The 22,819-nt window shown below is 45.9% G+C and overlaps 5 non-coding genes across 5 annotated transcripts; all 5 read right to left on the bottom strand.

The window, feature by feature from the left end:
• Positions 1-109: 109 nt before the first annotated feature.
• On the bottom strand, positions 110-224 carry LOC148827782 (U5 spliceosomal RNA). The gene has a single exon (XR_016093176.1). It is a non-coding gene; the product is annotated as a U5 spliceosomal RNA (small nuclear RNA).
• Positions 225-636: 412 nt separating this feature from the next.
• Positions 637-750, bottom strand: LOC148827781 (U5 spliceosomal RNA). The gene has a single exon (XR_016093245.1). It is a non-coding gene; the product is annotated as a U5 spliceosomal RNA (small nuclear RNA).
• Positions 751-1,152: 402 nt separating this feature from the next.
• On the bottom strand, positions 1,153-1,269 carry LOC148827780 (U5 spliceosomal RNA). The gene has a single exon (XR_016093234.1). It is a non-coding gene; the product is annotated as a U5 spliceosomal RNA (small nuclear RNA).
• A 403-nt stretch (positions 1,270-1,672) lies between these two features.
• LOC148827779 (U5 spliceosomal RNA) lies at positions 1,673-1,789 on the bottom strand. The gene has a single exon (XR_016093133.1). It is a non-coding gene; the product is annotated as a U5 spliceosomal RNA (small nuclear RNA).
• A 7,513-nt stretch (positions 1,790-9,302) lies between these two features.
• LOC148827778 (U1 spliceosomal RNA) lies at positions 9,303-9,467 on the bottom strand. Its single transcript, XR_016092781.1, has one exon. It is a non-coding gene; the product is annotated as a U1 spliceosomal RNA (small nuclear RNA).
• Between the last annotated feature and the right edge of the window lie 13,352 nt (positions 9,468-22,819).

Here is a 22,819-nt window from a genome sequence, read left to right as displayed (position 1 = left end):
TGAAAAGAGTAGGAATCAGAAGGCCGGAGATCCAGGACTCACGGGACAGATGGCCACAACCGCAGTAACAAGAGCGATTATTTTCTCTCTTTGACCAGCCCAGCTGCGCCCCACCCAAAGGCAGGGTAGCATAAAAATTGCATGGAACTCATTCATGCTCCTCTCCACGGAAATCTTTAGTAAAAGGCGAAAGATTTGTACGAGATGAAGAGAAACCAGAGTGCGTGGCCACCCAGCTGCAGGAGCCCAGGCCGCCTCCAAAGCCTCTGCCCTACCGGTCGTGGTTGGCAATGCACCTGGCCTCACAAACGAGCCGGTGTGGCCCGTTCAGCTCCGGGCTCATCGCCTGCGGCTCTCGGCTTGCGGGCGTGCCCAATCCGTGCTGCGGCGACGCGATGACTCGGAAAACAACCGGCCACCCTGTACGGAAACGACGCACTCTGGGAAGCCGCTATGCAAATCGAGTTCCAAAGATCCCCGGCGGCCAGACACATCCCGCCCGCCAGTGAAAAGAGCGGGAATCAGAAGGCCAGAGATCCAGGACTCACGGGACAGATGGCCACAACCGCAGTAACAAGAGCGATTGCAAGCGATTGCCAGCGATTGTTTTCTCTCTTTGACCAGCCCAGCTGCGCCCCACCCGAAGGCAGGGAAGCACAAGAATTGCATGGAACTCATTCATGCTCCTCTCCACGGAAATCTTTAGTAAAAGGCGAAAGATTTGTACAAGAGGAAGAGAAACCAGAGTGCGTGGCCACCCAGCTGCAGGAGCCCAGGCCGCCTCCAAAGCCTCTGCCCTACCGGTCGTGGTTGGCAATGCACCTGACCTCACAAACGAGCCGGTGTGGCCCGTTCAGCTCCGGGCTCATCGCCTGCGGCTCTCGGCTCGCGGGCGTGCCCAATCCGTGCTGCGGCGACGCGATGACTCGGAAAACAACCGGCCACACTGTACGGAAACGACGCACTCTGGGAAGCCGCTCTGCAAATCGAGTTCCCAAGATCCCCGGCGGCCGGACACATCCCGCCCGCCAGTGAAAAGAGTTGGAATCAGAAGGAATCAGAAGATCCAGGACTCACAGGACAGATGGCCACAACCGCAGTAACAAGAGTGATTGCCAGCGATTGTTTTCTTTCTTTGACCAGCCCAGCTGTGCCCCACCCGAAGGCAGGGAAGCACAAAAATTGCATGGAACTCATTCATGCTCCTCTCCACGGAAATCTTTAATAAAAGGCGAAAGATTTGTATGAGATGAAGAGAAACCAGAGTGCGTGGCCACCCAGCTGCAGGAGCCCAGGCCGCCTCCAAAGCCTCTGCCCTACCGGTCGTGGTTGGAAATGCACCTGGCCTCACAAACGAGCCGGTGTGGCCCGTTCAGCTCCGGGCTCATCGCCTGCGGCTCTCGGCTTCCGGGCGTGCCCAATCCGTGCTGCGGCGACGCGATGACTCGGAAAACAACCGGCCACACTGTACCGGAAACGACGCACTCTGGGAAGCCGCTATGCAAATCGAGTACCCAAGATCCCCGGCGGCCGGACACATCCCGCCCGCCAGTGAAAAGAGTAGGAATCAGAAGGAATCAGAAGATCCAGGACTCACGGGACAGATGGCCACAACCGCAGTAACAAGAGCGATTGCCAGCGATTGTTTTCTTTCTTTGACCAGCCCAGCTGTGCCCCACCTGAAGGCAGGGAAGCACAAAAATTGCATGGAACTCATTCATGCTCCTCTCCACGGAAATCTTTAGTAAAAGGCGAAAGATTTGTACGAGATGAAGAGAAACCAGAGTGGTTGGCAATGCAGATGGCCACAACCGCAGTAACAAGAGCGATTGTTTTCTCTCTTTGACCAGCCCAGCTGCGCCCCACCCAAAGGCAGGGTAGCATTAAAATTGCATGGAACTCATTCATGCTCCTCTCCACGGAAATCTTTAGTAAAAGGCGATTTTGATTTTTAAGAACTTTATTTTCTTTTCACAAAAAAGTACAGGACATCACAATTTAGAAAGCTTTACATTAATATACATACTTAGAACAGTATATATGATCACATCTCATTACATTTTCACACGGTACCAGTTACATAGCAACAATTTCTTTTTTTCTGGTGCAAATCACATTCTTTACTTAAACATGATAATGTTTTTCACAGTTTCTTGAGATATTGACCTATGCTCTCTATTTCCCACAGATTTTCTGCTTCCTCCCTCCCTTCTCTCCACAGATCTCTGAGGTAATAGTTCTCTCGGGTGATGAACAGGGCCAGGCTACCTGCTGCCTTGACTGGGACCTCGATGCCTTTGAACAGCCCCATGTTCCTCACTCTCCACAGGGCGTCTTTCCCACTGTTCACCACGGCCCAGATCCTGTCAAACACGTCAGGAAGAAGTTTGACAGGAGAGATGCCGTATATGACGAAAGCAGCGGTCAGGGTAAATTGGGGCGAGAGAGCTTGCAACCAATCTTCAAACTGTGCCCAGAAGGCCTTAGCAAAAAAACAGGACCACAGGAGATGGGTCACAGTCTCCTCCTCGCCGCAGCCCACCCTAACGCAGCGAGGGCTGGGGGTGAGGCCCCTACGGTACAAGAAAGTTCGTACCGGTAAGCACTGGTGGACGACACTCCAGGCTAAATCTCTGTGAATGTTGCACAGAAACTTAGAGGATGTGTGTTTCCACACCTTCCTTGTTTGGGCTGATGTTAAAATGCCCACAGGGGTCTGCCTATTGTTCTGGGGTGCAACGAAATCTTCCAGTTTTTGGACGCTGACATCTCGGAGGGGAATATGGCCAATTGGGTGAGATCTTAGAAAACTTTTAACTGTCCCATAAATTGCAGGGCATGTGTCAGAGAGTGGGACATCCAGCTTGGGTCTGACACCCCACACTCTGAACACCTCCCTACCTATCCAGAGCCTGGAAAAATAAGTCCAGGTACGCGCTGCAGGTGCTGTTGCAAAGCCTCTCAGCACAGAGGCCAGGAAAATGCACAGCAGCTTCATAGCAATATCTGGGACAGACTTCCCCCCTGAGGGTAGCGGCCTGTACATTATTTCCCTTCTGAGTCTTTCCTGCTTCCCACCCCATAGAAATTGAAACATCAATCTCCTCAGCACCGCTGCAACACGGTGTGGGATTGGGAAGGTAGAAGCCAGAAAATTCAAGACAGGCAAGAGCTCAGCTTTGATGACCAGCACCTTCCCTGTCATGGTGAGGTCTCGGTCCTTCCATTGCATCAGTTTTTTGTTTAAGACTGGCAATTTGTTCTGCCAATTTACTGTTCCCATCTCTTCTCCAAAATACACCCCCAGGACCTTAATTCTCTTCTCTTGCAGCCTGAGATCGTGCCCTTCTTTTGGCTCCCTCCAGTTCTGATAAAAAATCTCACTCTTAGATTTGTTAATTTTTGCAGAGGAAGCCAACGAGAAACGATCACAGCACTGCAGAGCTCTGCTAATTGAGGCATTGTCAGAGAGGAGCAGGGTGACGTCATCCATGTATAGAGATGTCTTTACCTCTCCTCCCCCACTTCCAGGCACTGGTATCCCATTAATGGCCTGATCCTGGCGCAAGGCACAGGCTAAGGGCTCCATAGCCAAAACGAATAACAAGGGGGATAATGGGCAGCCCTGCCTCACCCCTGAACAGACTTCAAAGGGGCGTGATCTATTGCCATTAACCATTACTCTGCTGTTGCTACCTGTGTACAGCAGGTTAATCCACTTTCTCATGATGGGGCCAAACTTCATGTGCTCAAGTACCGATGTTAAGTACTGCCGGTTTAGGCGGTCAAAGGCCTTTTCTAGGTCTACACCTAAAATGCACAGAGGGAGGGAGCGATCCTCCGAGTACAGGCAGACATCCCTCAACAAGGCCAGGTTGTCGCTCATCAGGCGTCCTGCTATCCCACAAGTCTGTTCTTTCCCTACCAGTGAGGCCACTACATTTTGTAGGCGCAGGAAAAGGGCTTTGGACAGGATCTTAGTGTCCACGCCTAACAGGCTGAGGGGTCTCCAGTTCTTTATGTCATTCTTTGCTCCTTTCTTAAACAAGAGAGAGATAGTGCCTTCTCTTAAGGAGTCAGGCAGCAATTCTGTCTTATAGCTTTCCTCGAATAGGAGCAGTAGCGGATCCTGAAGCAGATTCCAAAAGGTGCAATAAAATTCTTTAGGGAGCCCGTCAGCACCCGGAGTTTTCCCCTTCTGTAAGCTCTCCATAGCCTGTCTCAGCTCTTTTACTGTCAAATCCCTCTCTAGTACTTCCCTGTCTTCTTCACTCAAAACGTTTTCTAGCTTTGAGGTGAAAAAATGAATTTCTTCATCCTTTACCTCTGTAGAGCTGTACAGTCTTGAGTAGAAGGACTCGGTGCAGGAGAGGATAGCGCTCGGCTCTGTTCTCTCTCGTCCCTCCTCATCAACTACACTTTCCATGACAGACTTGGAGCCTACCACTTTCCTGAAAAAGAAGCGAGTACACTTCTCATTTTCTTCCAAGAACTGCACTCTGCTTCTTAACAGCACTCCTCGACTACTTTCTTCGGCTATGCTCCGGATGTCCTTTTTTAAAAGGGTGATATCCTCGAGCACATCGAAGCCACTGTGCAGCATCGTGTAGAGACGCTGCAGCTGCCTCTGTTTCCTGGCTAGCACTCCTCTCCGTCTGGCAGCAGCCTTCCTTCCCTCAGCCATGAAAAAGGCCTTTGTCCTCACCTTCACCTCCTCCCACCACTCTCCTACTGACCCGTACAGACACTGCAAGGACAGCCACTGTGATAGTTTCTCCTTGTAGCGGGATACTACCCCCTCGTTCTCTAGCAGCTTTGTGTTGAGTTTCCAGAGGCCTGGGCCAAAGACAGTCCCGCCCTGGAGTTCCACTCTACACCCTAAAGCCTGATGATCTGAGAAGAAGACAGGCTGAAGAGTGGCCCCAACAACTTTCACTCTCGCTGAGACAAAGCAATAGTCAATTCTGGAGCTGCTATTCCTCCCTGACCATGTATATCCTGCTGTTGTGGGATATATACATCTATATGTGTCTGAGAGTTTAAAGTCTTGAACTAAGTTTTGCAGGGCCAGTGAGCTGGAATCCAATTTTATCGGAGAGCTAGACTGCCTGTCTGTGTGCTCTAAGATACAATTAAAATCCCCTCCCACTATCACGTCTGTGCTACATAACAATAGGGGAGAGAGTGCCTTGAGTAGCTCCACCCTTCCTCCCATGTCAGTAGGACAATACACATTGATTAGCCGCAGGTTAACGGTCCCCCATTTCACATCCACACACAGCAACCTGCCATCTATGACCCTCTGAATACTTTTCAATTTGAAAGCCCCTCCTTTGAAAAGAATGGCCACGCCAGAGGCTCTGTTGTTATTGTCCCCTGACCAAACAGAAGGCCCTTTATCCCACCTATCTTCAAAGCTTTTATACCTCTCTTGATAGGCTAAAGCACACTCCTGCAACATCAACACATCTCCCTCTCTCTGCTGGAGGTAATCAAAGACAGACTGGCATTTAACTCTGTCATTGATACCTCTGGTGTTAAGAGAAATTATGTTTAGAGCCATATTACATAAGAAAGTGGAACCAGTCTTTACAAAACACATTTCTCTTCTGTGTCACCTGTTACCTTCTTCTTTTTCTTTTTCTTCTTACCAATTTCCTGCCAGCCATACTCTGAATGAGCCTTCATCAGGGTGGAAGCAGTAAAAGCGTTCACGGAGTCCATTTCAAGGAAGGGGGTAGAGGGAGGGGTGGAGGGGTTCCAGCTGTCCCCATCGCCATGCTCTCCTTCCTCCTCGCTCGGGGAGAAAACAGAGTCATTTCTCCTTTTCCTCACGTCCAGCTCCTGGGAGCACTGAGGGGAAAGGGGTGCAGCCGATGCACCAGTCTCCTCTTCCCCCTCACCCACCAGCTGCTGCAGATCCTCCGTGATGGACTGGATGGAGGAGAGGAGGGCATCTGTAGCACTTGCAGAGTCTGGGAAAAGCAGCTCCACTGAATCCTGGGTATCCTCGCTGGACCCGCTCCACCGGGGGGCCCCACACTGGCCCTCGTTCTGAGGAGCAGGAGTGGGGGAGGGGTCCTCGCTGTTCTCGGGGGTTTTCAAACCCTCGTGCTTGTCTGGTGCAGTCTGCGGTTGTGGGGGCGTAGTGGATCTTTCTTCCACTGGCCCCGGAGCCACAGCAGGACTGATCCTGGCTGGAGGCTGAGAGTCTTTGTCCAACAAGGGTTCTTTGTTTGACTTGTTGTTTGCTTTGGCTTTTCGGGCCGGTTTGGCTGAAACAAGCACTGCCTCATCCTTTCTCATTTTGAGTTTATTGGCGTAGGCGTGAGGGCAGTTCTTAAAAACGTGTCCTTCCGAGCCACATAAATTGCACTTTGGCAGCATTGAACAGTCAGAGGCTAAATGTCCCTGTTTGCCACAGGTCTTGCAGCATTTCACAGTGCAGGACGATGCCAGGTGTCCCACAGCACCACAGCGCCGACACACCTTTGGTTGTCCCACATAAAAAACATAGCCATTGCAGGCACCCAGCCGGATTGTAGAGGGCAGGTGCCTTAAGCCTCCATTTACATTGTCCGGTAGCAAGCGAACCTCGAATTTCCTTGCTCCTGTTTTTATACCGTCAACATCTCTAACCTCAGTTCCATGGTGGACAGTGCAGTACTGGTTAAGCCAGGTGTGAATGTCCTCCGTCTTTGCCAGTTCCGAGAACATAACAACATGCACGGTTTTCCTCTCTCTCTGTGTCAAAGGCTGCAAGTTGATCTTCTCAAGAGCAGGAACTTTCCCTCTTTTTGCCTCAAACACATCCACACATTGTTCAAACAGAGGATAGGTAGCAAATACAACCTCAAATGCTTTCTGACCTGGGAGAGCGAAGATGAAATCCAAGTGCCGAGGTTCAAAGCCAAGTTCCTTCTGCAACACTTTTCTGCTGAACTGCATACGATCCATGAAGAGGTCATCCAAAAGCTCAAAACGCACAGCATTCTTGCGGGATCCAAAAGTTGCCATTTCGTAAACTGCAACACAAACACTGCTTCCACAAAACAAGAAAACAATCCAACAACTCCACCTACAGGCTGATCAAGGTATCTCCCCTGCCAGGTAAGTATGAGCTGTACAAGCCCCTGCAAGCGGCCCGCACCCACAGCACAAAGCGCGCAGCCTAGGCCAGCTCCTCGCCCCACACACCACCGCCTCCTGCTGGGCCCACTGTTTCGCACACTCACACGCCACACTAACACTCAAAAGGGTGGGCAAAACGAGAAAACGAGCGCGCCGTTTCCTACACATCTGCAGTCGCCAATGCGCATTCGCAGCATGTCCCGGGACGATATTCGGCCTCATTTGCATAACACCAGACCGGCAGATCGCTACGCAAGCTCGCGTCGTGCGCCTGCCACACACCGAACAAACACCGGAGCCTTTTCAGCAATTTCCAAAAAACGGGCCTGCTCGCCTGCCCACAAGGTTTGTCTCTTACCCGCTCTCCAGAGCCTGCTGCCTTCTGTGCTGTTCTCTCGGCACCGCTGCAGCGCACACAACTCCTGCAGCGCGGGGAGAAAGTTTCCACGCTCCGCCGCAGGGAAGGCTCGCTCCGTGCGCACACGTCCTTTCAATGCCAGTTCAACAAGTGCTCCGCATTAGCAGCGTCGGGGCTCCAGCGTGTCGCACCTCACCTCACCTCGCACAGCCCCCTCCCTGAATGTCTGGCGCTGGGCATGCCCCGCTCTCCTCCACCTTATCTTATCGCGTGTGACCACCGACAATGGCCACAATGCCGGGGAATGGCACCTGTAAAGTGTTAATTGGGGCACAGGAACAGCCCGTCTCGTCTCGGGGGCCGGCTTCAAAGACAATACAGCAAACACAGCGGGGCGGGGGAAGTAGATGACACGACACATGCAGGTACATTCAGCTCCGGCGGGAAAAAGTCATTTGTCGGCTTTTTCAAGTGCTGGGAGCCGAGTAATCCTTCGCTTGTATCGTTTCTCCCCGGTGACTAGATCTCACCCTGCGACTCTCGACTGGGCTCACCCACGGCAGCCCAGCAGGTGTGAGCCTAGCCGGCACCCGGATGGGAGATTCCCCCCGGAAAAGCTCAGGTTGCTGCTGCTCCTGCAAGACGTGTGACTGGGACCAGTAGGGAGCGCTCACCCTGCGGTCTGTGTGGCTTTCTTATGCCCCAGCATCCTGATGGCGACACTCTGCTGCACAAACAGGCGCCGTCCTTCGGGGGAGGCGTAAAACCGAGGTCCCGACCCTCCTTGGCCATTAAGAAATCCCAGGGCGTCTCTCAAAATGAGACGCCGCGGGTGTCACTCTGGTGTTAGTGTTCCCCTTTACCAATCAGTCGGGGTCTCCTCCTAATCCCCGTCTCATATGTAACAATCAACGACGAGGCCTCCCTGTCCCGCGATATTGTACTTGTCTCCTGGCCGCTGGCTGGCACCGTGAGATTTAGCACTCGCGCAAGAGATCGGGGGCAGAGCGCGAACGCGGTCTCCTGCCCCCCACAAAGTGTGCGCTCCAGGTTCCCTCTCAGGGCTCTGCAACACAGCGGAAAGCCAGCGAGAAGGAGCCTCTTGCTCTGATGCCGCAAGGCCACAAGAGGGCGGAGGCGCCGCGCGCCAGGCCGACGTGTTGGATTGGTGCGCTTTATGTGCTGAAATAAACACGCGACAGCCCAGAGCAGGGGTCGCCGTTGGTACCGTAGGTTTTGGGAGGAAAACCTGGAGGATGGAAAGGTGATCTATAGCCTCATCTCTAGAGATGTTTTGTTGCTATGGCATGTGTGTGACCCATATAAAAAAAAACCATTTGTAAAACGAATATCGAAGCTGCCTCTAAATCTGCAAATGAAGATGAGTCGATAAACCACTTGTTTTTCGTATAACTATACATATATTCATCTATTACTGATTTCATTCATTGAGCACGGATATAATAGAGGTACAGCCATTCACTGTTTGACATGTCTGCACTGGTACAGAACCTAGCAATCAGAAAATGGGTGAAACTGTCTTGAGAATTAGCATACAGTACCGAGGCTCCCATGACCAAATAAAGGCTAACCTCGATAATCAGCCTAAATAATGCAGACTACAGCAGAATGACTGACTTTGAAAAGGTATGAATGTCCGGAAGGAGTAGCGTAACCAGCTTGAAATGCTTCTCCGGACCTCTAACTAAAAGAAACCGAGAACCAGCAGTGGCATCGACTCCTTTCGAACTGGGATCCTATCGCAGCTCGTGGTGTCATAACTCTTCCGTATCTGATATTGGACCAAGCACATCAGGGGAGAGCGCGAACGCAGTCCCCCACTACCAGAAATTAGGCAGTCGAGATTCCCACATTTGGGGAATTCGCAGGGGTCAGCACAGCCAGAGTGCAATGGCCGAGCCTCGCTCTGGGTGAATCGATTTTTTAAGAACTTTATTTTCTTTTCACAAAAAAATACAGGACATCACAAATTAGAAAGCTTTACATTAATATACATACTTAAAACAGTATATATAATCACATCTCATTACATTTTGACACGGTACCAGTTGCGTAGCAACAATTTCTTTTTTTCTGGTGCAAATCACATTCTTTACTTAAACATGATAATGTTTTTCACAGTTTCTTGAGATATTGACCTATGCTCTCTATTTCCCACAGATTTTCTGCTTCCTCCATCCCTTCTCTCCACAGATCTCTGAGGTAATAGTTCTCTTGGGTGATGAACAGGGCCCGGCTACCTGCTGCCTTGACTGGGACCTCGATGCCTTTGAACAGTCCCATGTTCCTCACTTTCCACAGGACGTCTTTCCCACTGTTCACCACGGCCCAGATCCTGTCAAACACGTCAGGAGGAAGTTTGAGAGGAGAGATGCCGTTGTAGCAGCAATGCTTGTTAATAAGACAGAATTAAGTGGTGGTATGCTGTCCTAAATGAGGCCCCATCTCACCCCCCATCTCTGTGGTGCAGCCACAGAGAAAGTATTCATGCAGGCTGATTTAAGATGTTTTCTTTTGATAAGGGACAGCTCCCAGATGGGGATGCACTTAGCTAAGCCTGGCTATCATGATCAATGGTCATCCATTGGCGCCTATCTGTCTAGGGAGTGCCGAATGGACATCTGGACTGCATTCCTAAGTGTCAAGAGTAAGTGACTCATATCTCACCTTGACCAACCAATCAGGGACTGGCAGGGCGTGGTAATACCACGTGGGTCTCCAATGCCCGCCAAACTCTCAACCAATCAGCACACATCTGGGTCTTGGTCAAAAAGGGAGCGCAAGCTCAGTTCTGGGCTCTCCTTGGCCATTTTCGCGCATCCTCAGAGACAATCACGTGACAACTGCTGTTGTCTGCAAAGGGACTTGGACTTTGTTCTAAGCTCGAGGCCGCGGATCCCGTACGTACTCAGAATTCTACCAACGTGAATGCGCCGCTTGATCAACGGCAGCCTACAGTTGGACCCTCGTTGACAACCTGAATAGCTTATTCAGAAGCAGTGCTGGACCGGGAACGAACCAGCTTCTTCCCAGGCAAAAGAGTGACTTGTGAGGACTCGCGGTCACACACTGTGCATAGAGACTTTCTACTAGCCAGCCGGACTGCTGGTAGATCCCCTCGGAGCAACGACTGCCCTGCGTGCCGCAGTCAGATTCCTCTGCCCGTCCTACTCCGAGCTGCACCTCGACTGGTTGGCCGGTAGCCAGAGGACGCCGGGACAACGCCCATTGGACAACCGCTGGAACAGAGCCTGCAACAGAGCCTGTCAGCTGGTTTGGTGTTCGTGCCGGGAAATTCCAAATCCATACACAGTGGATAAGTAAACCCCATGTTCTACATTGCGTCTCGAGAATTCAATTGTACCTTAAAACAAGTTGTTATCAATTTAATTCATGAGTAATGTATTTACTTCCGAGTTTAGAGTAACAGTGGGTAATAACACTGATTAGCGATTTGGTAACCGAACGATATATATTGATATATATTCTCTGTTGTGTATCTCTTTGTGTTGGCATCTCTTCGAGATTATATACCTTGTATATTGATAACCCTCACAGTAAGGTCTGCCACTCATATCCAGGCAGACTAGTATATGTTTGGTGCACAGTTTATATTAATAAATGTATCCCGTGTATTGTACCCGTGTGTGTGCCTTGTTAGTTGTTCTGACGATTGATTTTCTAAAAGCCCCAACGAACAACCTCGTGATTACTGCTACAATTAATAATTGTCTCAGTAAACCCATCAAACCACTACACTGTAATGTGTGTGAAAAGTTCAAAAGTGTATACTGGGATGTTTCTCTATTTTAAAACCTACTGATGAAATAAAGTGGTTCACATTTCACATGCTATTTGTCCATGCTATTTGTCTTGCAAGTTCTTTCTGTGACACTTTACTCAGTCAGTGTGTGTGTGTGCTTGATGTTTTTTGAGACATGCTATCAGGGTCAACCAGTCTGACACCCGGCCGCGGCTGGCTCTCACACCCCGTGAACTCGTGGCCCTCACCAGACTTCCCACACCGCCGATTCCCTAGGGTTATGATAGAGCGCGCTCAAACCTGCAGCAGACATGATTGCCTTCCAACCCTCGTTGCTAATACGTGCTTTCATACACTTATTTATAAATCTAGGGGGATGCGGTGGTGGGCATTTGGACCCTTAGACCCGGGGCTGCTCTGGAGGGGGCGGGACATATGCCCATAGAGCTGGGAAGGTTAAAGATTTCTCCAAGCCCATAGTTTTTCTTTTCACCTCAAATGGCCATGATCTCTCAATGACTGACTTATTTTAATGTAATCTTCTCTATTCTCTTGCAGGTTTTGACTTCACACCTTTCTTCACCTCTCTGCACTTTGCACTTCCTGAGTGGCCTCTCTGCCGCTCCTGCCTCCTCCCCTCTCCCAGCTTTTGATCTTCTGTGCTATTTAATCTTTGTAATCTCCCCTTTCTCACACCTGAAGAAGGCTTCACAGCCGAAACGTTGCGTTTTCTCTCTTCTCTTTTCAGTATGGAATAAACCTATTACTTGTTCTTTTGAAGACTACACATGCTGACGTAGTTTAGTTCAGGTGGGTAGCTGCTTTAATATACATTTGTAAATGTCAATTTAAAACTGTAAAAATAGTAAGATTGTAACTTTACTTTTAAACTTGGCAAGAAATAGATGCATGGCAGTTTACACCCTGGAAAGGACACCAGTCCATCACAGGGCAAAGACAAACACACTCACCTGGAGGTCCAGGTTTACCTGAAGCCCACTAATCTACCACTATGCTTTTGGACTATGGGAGGAAACTAGAGCTCCTATTTGAAACCCACTTGAACACAATGAGAACAAAACTAAGTACTAAGAACTCAGACAGCTCAAATTGAACCCAGGGCCCCAAGGCTGAGGCAACAATACTGTGTTACTTCCGAGTTTAGAGTAACTGTGCGACAGTGCTGCCTATAAACATATAGGCAGCACATATCAAGCCTTACAAGAAATCATTAACACCCTCAACACACACCACAGGTCCATTAAACTCAAATACACCAAGTATGGTAGCCTGATAGACGTCCTAGACACCACCATATACAAGGTTTCTTCCTTCAACAACACAGACAAACTGGACATCAAGGTATTTTTCCAAGACACATTCACACGGCTTACTGCACAAGGATAGCTTCCACCCAAAACATACTTCCAAAGGACTGGTAAAATCACAACTCCTACAGTTCCACAAAATCTGTACACAACAACAAGACTTTGAGGAAGCCAAATACACACTCTTCCAAGCTTTACACCAGAGAGGATACATACAAAGTTTCCTCAAAAATGTGGCACAAACATTTCTGAATAGAAAAACTCCAGATGACAGAATAATACCCCTGAACACATCATATTCTCAACACAGCCTAAAAACCAACCAAAAACCATGACATTAGAAAACACAAACATACTGAGGGAGCACAAAAAAACAAAAACCTTCAGGATGAATTAGTCCAAAGCAAGCTAAAACCTGTACAAAACAGATCATATACACCAAGAGCCAAACATTTCATAACAGAAAACAATGATCCAAGACAACAAAACTAAAGAAATCTTCCAGTTGCAAAGGGCACTCTCAGAAAACATCAATAACGCCATCTACAGCATCCAGTGCAAAAAGTGCGGGGTGACCTATGTGGGGGAAACAGGTAACTCCATCCGAACCCGACAGGCACAACACAGGTACATCAGGAACTATGGGACTGGACAAAGACAGAAAGAAAAAGGAAAGGGAGTAGATCAAAAGGCTTGACACTATCTTTCCACAAGGCCTGAACATCAGAAGAACTGGGAAGGTTTTAGTCATTGGAAGGAGAGTGCTCTCCTTGTCCCAGATGGCCCCCTCTTGGATAAAATCTGGGAGAAAGAGCTTTGTTCCCCTCTCCTAACTAGCCAGATCCTAAAGGGACTGGAACTCTTCATCGTCACCATACTAACACTTAGGCACCAAACAGAAGAATAACTGAAACCAATCAGCTATGGAAACTCGTACAGCTCCCACAGTCCTACTAGGCAGGTAAACAAAAGACCCTGATTGCTTATTGAGATGTAAATGGTCCATGCATAATCCCCAGCAGGGAAAGCAGAAACCCATTCACCAACTGAAACTGCACCTACTCACACAGAAACGTACAGAAGGAACGTGTTTTATACTTGTATTCTAGTTTGTCGTATAAGTAAAAATGTTTAAATGTGTATTTTGTATTCCTACTGTCCCCCAGTTCTTAAAAGCCATCAGCAGGCTCTCAGGAAGATGGTGGCCCAGGCTGGACTGGACAGAACGCACTCCCTGGATGCTCCTCACCGGGCTGGGTTTAAACAGGACCTTACCAAGGATCTTGGAGTGGCAGATTGCTCTCAGGAGGTATTTATTTTTTAAAGGCATTTAAAATTGAGCAGTGATATTTCCATACCACATGTTTTTACTCCTTAGCTTAAAATTCACCCATGTGAAATGTCAGCCATAAACATAGTGACTCTACAATTTGTCAGGTAGAAAATGTTTCCAGATTCCTGTTTTTATGGATTCATCTGCATCTTCCTTAAACTTTGTAAAGGGCCTATCCAAAACAACAATTATTGTAACCAAATGAAGACCACTGGACTGTCTCACCAAATCATTGCTAATTATATTAAAAACATAAACCATTTTCCGGGCTACATCGTAAATGATATCAGTGTGAAAGTAGAGGATCCCAGCCTGGCTAACCTCATCATCAACTTCCAAAGTATCCTAAAGGATATTCAGAAGAAGAACAGTAAGAATGTTGCCAAGAGATTACTAAAAATAGGTCATTTTCATTTTAAAAACTTCTTTCAGTTGTACTTTTAATCTGAATACAAAAAAAGTTGATGAGTATTAATTTCTCCCACAGATATAGACAGTTGCAGAGTCCAGAACCAAGTACGAAGGATTGCTGGAAGGTGTTGATGGTTGCAAAGAGAAAGATGTGTTGCACAGACTGGGCAAGACATCACCTTGCCTGAGCAGCTTCTTGTACTGTATTACCTGCAGGCCTTTCTCCACCTGAAGCACCTGCAGCACCCAGGGGTGGTAAAGAACATGACAGTAAGAATAATTTGAACCTGCACAAAAACTGTGCATTGATGCTCGTGAAAAACACTGAGCCTGCCTCCCGGATAAGGAGACAAATCAGAAGATGGATAAATCCATCAAAGAGAAAAGACAATGTAAGGGCTATAAGAAAGTCAATTATAATCAACGAACAGCCTGTCATAATTTTGTCTGTGAAGAAGAGCTCCTCTGTGATTACAGCATTTCCAGGAAATCATTTCAAAATGAAGGACAAGCTCTGGAGTGGTTGGTTCACTGACCATTTCCAAAAAAGAAACTAAGTATATTAACAACCGCATTCCTTTGGTGCTTCCTTACCACCCTAACACACTTCCTATCCCCAGGACCATTAACCACAACTTTTCCATCCTACAGGATGATCCCTCCATTGGGGCCCTCTTTTCTGATCGCCCTATCATCTCATATCGCCGACCACCTAATCTGCGTAACCTCCTTGTTCACAGCTCCCTTGACCGCCCTAAACAACCATCCACACCTGGCACTTTTCCTTGCAACAGAACTCGCTGTATCACCTGCAAGTACACAGCCACCACCACACTCATTCAAGGCCCCTCAGGACAATTCCGGATCACCCAGACAGCATCTTGTACCTCCAGCAACCTTATTTACTGTATCTCTTGCAGTAAATGCCCAGCCATTTACATTGGAGAAACAGGAAGAAGACTCGGAGACCGCTTCAGAGAACACGTCAGGGCTGTGAAGATTAAAGATCTCTCCAAGCCCATTGTTTCTCATTTCACCTCTGACGGCCACGACCACTCTAATCTCTCCGTCTGTGTTCTCAAAGACGGTTTTCCGAACTCATACATCAGAAAGACCACCGAAACTAAAATTATTCTGCAGCTAGGATCACACATTCTCCCTTCCCTTAACGACAGACTAATGTTCTTTTAAATTTTCTCCATTCATTGGAAGTTTCATTTCACACCTCTTTGCACCCATTCTGACTTCACACCTCTTGATTGGCCTCTCTTTCTGTCCCCTACTCCCGCCTCTCACTCCTCCTCCCTCCTAACCTTTGTTCTCCCGCTACTTTACCTTTGCCTACTGCCCTGTCTCTCTCACACCTGAAGAAGGCTCCACGGCCAAACGTTGTGTTCTCTTTCTTCTTTTTTTCAGCATGGAATAAACCTATTACTTGTTCCTAAGTATATTAAAGTGCATATTTTGAAGATATTCATTTTCTTGTACCTTGGAATTAATGTAAAAATTATATTCGTGTTAATGTCTTGAAAATAGCATTTCTCATTCTCATCAGCAAGGATATAAGGAAGGGATATGGGACTGCTAAAAAGATACATGATTTTCAGAAGAGTATAGAAGGCAGATATCTATCCCACTCAATTGTTACTGCAAAGAAATGCCACAGTGTAAACAAAAAGGTGAACCATTCTTGAAATTTATTGATAGAATCTGAATAGCACAGCATTCCCAGACCAGGCACTGGAGTTTCCTGCAGCGTTAGATGGGTAGTCTCTTGATAAGAGAGACATCGACAGTACTGGACTTCATGAACGACACCTTTCCAATTCATCGAGAAGAGAGCCCACAAGATGAGTCTAGAGAACAATTTCTTATAATATTAGTGGTAGTTTCTGAATAGGTTAAGGACAACATAGTTGTAGAGCTATCTTGCAACTTCTTAAAAGTTGTAAAAGTGATTACCATATTGCCAGTGGTTTATATTTAAAACCTAAAGATTTTAAATTGAATCTTTCTTAAACAAAGGACATTTTTCACAGGAACAGCAGCCTAAATCAGTTGATGACTGTAAATATGACAAGCTTGTGATAAATTTTAAAGTATAAAACAAAGTTGTATTGTTTTGGTTTTGTCTTCAACATCATATTAATAGGCATGTTATTTTTATAGCAGCTGCTTGCCATTCAGCACCAGCCAAGATGCCACAAGGTACATGAGATGACCCAGAAGTACTGTACTTAATAATACAGAGAAGAGCATACTGGGGGAAAAAAAAGAAGACAAGAAATATCCATTAAGCCAGAAGACAGGTGATGATCAGCATTTCAAAAGCAGACACTGGAGGTTGAATTCAAGTTTTAACAGTGATTGTCTATGTTTGGCTTCAACACAAATCATATTAATATGCTCACATTATTAATTTGTACATAGTGCCCAATATTCATTAAAGGCCACTTTCCCAGGAGTACACACGACCCAGCCAGAATGTAGCTAGCTGAAGTGCAGTGGACCTCAGGGAAAGGACTCTTGCCCACACGGATGTCTCTTCTCTGAAAACCACTGGATAAATGTATATGACGGTCTCTTCTCAGCTGTTGATTTTGTGAAAAACATTGAATATTAAAGATTGAAGTGTCACCATTCAATGAAGTTCAGACATAAGTATTATATTGATAAGCTATCTACTGATAGCTGTAGTACTTTAATATTGTACTGTTTGCTCTGGTTTTCAGACATCAGTCCAAGATCATTGGTGGGTTAATTGGTTTCTGGTAAAATTGGCCCCACGTGCGAGTGTGTGTGTTTACATTTCTATCTGGCATCCTCAAAAGATGGTTTTGTTTTCTTTTCTTAATTGCTCTTGATTACTAGAGTGTATTTGGCATGATACATTTGTGATAAATGCTTTTTCTTTGTGAATAGTCTTATTTTAATCTACATAATGTCAATGAGTTAGTACCTTAAAGAACAAGCAGTAAAAAAATGAAATTTCAGGTTTATTAGCTAAAGTTTTTATAAGTGAACTGAGATTCCTTTGCAGTGCAGAGACCTGTTTTTAATATGCTGCATGTGCTCATGATGGACTTGAAATTCATTTTTGTCACAATGTAAAAGTATAATAAATAGACAATATACTCTATTTATCAAGACTTGACTATTTTAATTCCATACTTCCATTGAATAATATAAATAATCATTGTCTCACAGTGAAGACCTGGGTGACATAACAGGGGTCAGGGCTGTGTTGACTGGAGGTTTGTGTAGACTGGCCATTGTCTATGTGAGACTGTGGGATCACTGGGGATCCCCCCCCACCAACACCTGTAATATTGTCAAATGGTGTAAAGTTAAAGTTTCCTCCATTAAGGGGTCACTATTTGTCACATTCTGGCTGAACAAGAGACAAGATAAACCTCCCACTGTCACTGACAGAGCAGTCTGGGAAACTCCATGCTAGACTGGACTGTTGTCGTTGGAAGATGGGGTCACAGGAGATGAAATAGATCACACAAGAGTAGCAGTCTTGCCTAGCTGTTATATCACTGACAGACTCACCCACACATTGAGAAGAGAGCACTGGCTTCTGTGAATAAAGCAGAACAATTCATTTTAACTGGTCAATCAGATCTAATGAATTTTATTGCCCTCAACAAGACTGGACAATTTACATCAACTTACTCCAGCCCCCCTTGTGGAAACAACCCCCAATTACTGTTCATGAGCTCCTGGCCGCACTTGTTCCCAGTGGAACAAGCCTGGAGCAGCAGAACAGAGGTTTTTGTTTATGTTGTAAAACAAGTCATCCCTTGGGAATACAAACTCTCCCTCTAGTCTGGTGGGTATCTTCTGTATTTGCCCCATATTCCCAGGGCTTCTCAGCTGAGTGATCCAAAGTTGATCTGCAAGGAGCTGAATTCCACACTGGGTTACAACAGACCCTGGTGGGAGAATGGGCAGGGGAGGGGCGGTTGTGCTCCTGAACTAGTCCCCTCCTCTCCTACTCTTGTATTTGCATCACAGTCTATAAACTCCAGCCCTATTGCTTTTCTTCCAGTTCATTTTTTTTAATACAGCTCGTGAATTATGTATACTCTTGTGAAGTATCAAGAAAGCACTCTTATCTTTATTTCACGTACAGTATACAGCAGACTGCTTGAATAAATAAATAAAAGCGCTATTCCCAACGGTCTAGCACAGTAACCACAACGCCAATAACTTTAACTAGAGAAAGAAACCCAGCTTCTGCTCAAAAGGAAAATAATAAATAAATTTTAAAGTTTTTATTGATACACAAGCAAAACCAATTTACAGTATTAAGTTCTACATAAAATTAAATAAGATACAAAAGCGAAGAATAAAAACACTAGACAGTTTTTGTGCAAGGCAAGAGGCATCACAAAAAAAGTTTCCAACATGACCTGCTGAAACATGACTTTTGATCCATCACCATTTGATTGCAACATGCTTGGGCCATAATGTCAACTTCCAGACCCTCTCAGTCTCTTTCTCCCCAAATCTTCTCCGGTGGATCAAAATGTAGTCTCTCAAATAAGACACAGCCTTCTGTATCACTGACAGAGGCCGAATTTTTTCCATTCTATATACCAATGTAGATCTAGTCTTCCATAAAGCTTCCCTTAGGCAACAGATGGCCTGCCAGGCTTTGCTTTCTTCCGATTTCGATAGCTTCTCAAGTCCATATCCATAGAGCACTACCTGGGGGTCACTTATACCGCAAGCCAGAAAGCACCTTATCCAGCTGTTAGCCAATGTCCACACCTCTTTTGCGATGCCACAGTCCCATAGGACGTGCCGGATGGATTCTTCTTGTCCGCATCCTTCCACTGGACACCTTGATGTCTTCCCCATGCCTCTCGAATGCATCACAGCCCTTGTTGGTAAAACTTCATGTGCAATCAACCAGCACATGTCTCTGTGTCTATTCAACAAAACCGTGTGGCCAACCCTTTTCCAAACATGGCTGGGATCTCCAGCCACGAGGCCACGAATATGACATACTACATACTGCACCTCTACCCCACACAACAAGTTCCAACCTTCTTGCACTTGTCAACACATCCAGTGCCTCATTTTCCAAATTCCATTCCCTTAAAAATTTCTTTATGATAAAATATGAATATGGGAGGTTAAAAGCAACAGGTGCTGTTAAAGGGATCTCTAAAACTTTCAATGTCCTTAAATAAAAACCACACAAAAAGCGAGACATAAAGGATACTTTCCCCCTGTTCCCTACCGCTAAAGACAAATGTAATGATACATATTTGTATATTAGGAAAGTGAACAGTTCAGGCATGCCTTTTCCACCCATTTCCACCTTTTTTTCTACAACCACCCTCTTTACTCTCTCCAATTTTGACCTCCAGAAAAAATAAAAAATAGCCCTCTTTAAAACCTGTAAAACAGACCTTGATGGCATAAAAACAGCGCTGACAAACAACAGTAATGGTAAAATTACAGTCTTGACAACTAAAGCCTTGCCTTCCATTGTTAATTCCCGTAAACTCCACAGACCGATCTTGCTTTCGACTTTCCCTACCACCCTCTCCCAATTCCTACTCCCTATCCCATTTCTGTCAAAGTTTATTCCCAAGATCTTCATTTCATCTCTACGAATTGTGATTCCCACATTTTCCTCTTCACTCCAGTTTCTATATTGCATCAGTACACATCAGTACACACAGTTTTTATTCAGCTTGGCCCCTGATGCTCCGCAAAACTGGCTTGTCACCTCCAAGCTATTTCTGACTCCCTTATAATCTGTACAAAAAACATTTACATCGTCCATGTATAGTACAGTTCTCACCTCTTGGGCCCCACTCCCAGGGATTTTAATGCCTTCAATCCCATTCTCCATTCTCAAGGCTTGTGCCAGTGGTTCTATACAGCAAACAAAAAGGAGTGGGGATAACGGACAGCCTTGGCGAACACCGCAATTCACATTAACCACATTTGACATGCTTCCATTAATCATTATTCTACTTCCTATACCCTTATATAATAACCTTACCCAAGTGAGGAACCTGGTTGAAAGCCCCATCTTTTGTAGTACTCTAAACATATACTCATAAGAGATACGATCATAAGCTTTCTCAAAATCCAAGTTTAAAACCGCCAATCCAATATTCCTCTCTCTCGCATAACCTATGGTATCTCTAATCAGTATTAGGCTGTCCGTGATCCTCCTCCCTGCCACTCCACAAGCTTGATCTGGATGAATGACTTCACTCAGGACAGATTTTAATCGAAGCGTTAAACACTTGGAAAGCAGTTTAAGATCACAATTCAATAAAGTTATCGGTCGCCAATTTGCCAGGTCTGTGCGATCATTCTTTTTGAATAGTAAGATCACAACTCCCGTCTTAAAGCTGTCCGGCAGTTCTTCTAAAAACTCAAATTCTTTAAAAATGGTTAAAAGATCCAATGCTAAAATATCCCAAAAGGCCCTGTAAAACTCAATGGGTAGACCATCCAACCCTGGAGTCTTACCCGTTTTGAAGGTCTTCAAACTTTCCATTAACTCTTCTACAGAAAGGCCTTTTGATAACACAGTATCATCTTTTACACTTTTTGGAATGACTTGCACAAATTTTTCTAACAAATCCTTAGACACTTGTTTCTTTCCAAACAACTCCCCATAGAAATTCTCAGCTACAGTCAACATGTCTTCCATACTAGTTTGCAAAACCCCCTCTCGTCCCTTCAATGCAGACATTAGTCCCCTCCCTACAACCCTTTTCTTGAAAAAGAATCTTGTACATTTTTCACCTTCTTCAAGCTCTTTCACTTTGCTTTGAAACATGATTTTTTTAATCTTTTCTCTAGAGAGATTTAAAAGCTCATTCTTTAATTCTTTGATTTCCTCACTGAAGTCCCACCCCTCTTCTAATAACTTAACATACCTCTGCAATCTCTTTTGTAATCCGTTTTCAACCCTTCGTATCCTAGCCTGTTTTCTCCTCCCCATCTCTATGAAAAATGCTTTTGTACGCTTCCTTTACCTCCTCCCACCACTGTGCTCTTGTGCCAAACAGGTCGTACAAAGTCTGCCATTCCTTATATCTTTCCCTGAACCTGCTCCTCACTTCCTCATCCTCCAGAAGTGAAATATTCAGCTTCCACACACCCTTCCCCACAGTAACAACTGTTGGAATAGCAAGTGTACATGACAGTAAACAATGGTCAGAGAAAAAAACAGGGGTTAAGCCTGCAGTTGTGCAAGTAAAATCACGTATCAAAATAAAATCTATACGTGAGGCTTGGGTCCCATTAGACTTGTGCCATGTGAAACCTGCCCTCCCCTGACTATGAAGTTTGAGGGCATCTTTCAGTTTAAAATCTTTACATACAGTTTGCAATAATATTGATGATTTATCAAATTGGACCCGTCTCTCACCCCTCATTCTGCCTTCTCTTTCTAAAAGGCAATTAAAATCCCCAGCTAAAACCAGTGGTTCCCATCCCAATAAATATTCTCTCAATTCCTGAATTAGGACATATCTGTCGTGTGGGCAACTCGGACAATACACATTTAAAAGTTTAAATTTGACATTCATGAAACCCAGATACACCACCAGTGCTCTCCCTGGTTTCACTACAAGGTACTGATGTACCTCTACCATCTTATTTTTAATTAAAACAGCTATACCATCAGATTTATTCTCATTGGACCCACTCCAAATTGATGGGCCCAATGTCCACAGTTCTTCCATATCCTTATAGCTGTTTTTAAAAGGTAATCCACACTCCTGTAACAACATAATATCAGCATTTACCTTACTCACAAATGATAATATAGTCCTTGCCCTTAACTTGGATCGAATGCTTCTCACGTTTATGGACACAATGTTCAGAGCCATACTTAAAGTTAGACCAGGGGAGACTAAAAACTCTGGCTAGAATCGTTCAGTCTGTGACACCTACTATACAGGCCTTTTTCTTTTTCCATTTGCTCTCCTTGCCTCCTCCTCCACCACCCCCGCCATCAATAGGATGGTTCTCCACCTGCCCTCCTTGAGTCACTAGTTCTAAAGCTGGATCAGTAGGATTGGAGAGAACTAATCCCATGGGAGAACCTGCCATCTGAGGACTCTGAAAATTATCTTCCCTCACTTTTCCACTCGGAGTTAGATCACTTTCTAAATCGGATGTCTCAGCAGACCTTTTAGACTGCACCCTCTGCTCTATACATTCCATTTGAGCGCTTTCTGTCTCCACGGGTGGCGGACGCTCAGGAGAGATGCTACCACTCAATTCAGAGTCCACCTCACTTTCCACATTATTATCATTCTTTTCTACCTCAGCCTCATCTCCTTCACTCCATTCTGAACCCTCGCTCTCTTTTCCACTACTTTCTTCAATGTCAACCACATCCAGTTCCTGATCCAGAACCACTGCTCCAGCCCTAAATGCCTCTTCAAACTCTTCCTGCTTTTGCATCGGTCTTCCCAGTTTTG

This window comes from Atractosteus spatula, chromosome 10 (genome assembly GCF_055471065.1).
Source record: "Atractosteus spatula isolate fAtrSpa1 chromosome 10, fAtrSpa1.hap1, whole genome shotgun sequence".
NCBI lineage: Eukaryota > Metazoa > Chordata > Actinopteri > Semionotiformes > Lepisosteidae > Atractosteus > Atractosteus spatula.
This window is presented reverse-complemented; position numbering and strand designations above follow the sequence as displayed.